The sequence below is a fragment of the Nannochloropsis gaditana genome, assembly GCF_000240725.1.
Source record: "Nannochloropsis gaditana CCMP526 unplaced genomic scaffold scaffold415, whole genome shotgun sequence".
Classification (NCBI taxonomy): domain Eukaryota; class Eustigmatophyceae; order Eustigmatales; family Monodopsidaceae; genus Microchloropsis; species Microchloropsis gaditana.
In genome coordinates, this window is record NW_005803538.1 from 19427 (window position 1) to 20033 (window position 607).

Genomic DNA, 607 nt, shown 5'->3' on the forward strand with positions numbered 1-607 from the left:
CGGGCGACCCTTCTCTCTCACTCCTCACGATTGTCCTTGCTTCGTTCATTCTCTCTCAAGCTCCACCTCAAGTAGCATGTTTGTATACTCAAGCCACAGACATGTCCCAGTGAAGTTGGTCTCCACCCACTCCCTAGATGCAGATCCCTCTCCCATCCTTAATTTCTGTTTATGCTCCAGAGCAAAATGCCTCACACTTTCTCCTACCCTCTATCACCCCGTGCGCAGGTGGAGGAGATCGAGCAGGCCGTGCGTGACGGACGGGATGGCGCGACAGGCAGCAAAAAGGACCCAAGGTTCAGGAAAGAAATCAAGGCTGAGCAGGTACGTCCCTTATTTTCTTCCTTTTCCCATTCCCTGTGAACATCCTCTTGTCCTCTTTCTCCCCGCCTATCGACGTTCCGCACTCCGTCGTGCCTGACACGTCCGGCCGCTCCTGCCTGCCCCCCTCCCTCCCCCCTTCCTCTCCCTTTGGTCCAGGTCATCCAAAAAGAGTACAAGGAGGAGAAGAAGTCCATCTTCTCCCTCTTTCAGAAGCCCAAACGTGAGTAGCGGGGTGGGGGAGGAAGGCCGGAGGGAGGGAAGGACAAGAAACTGCCGGTCTCTT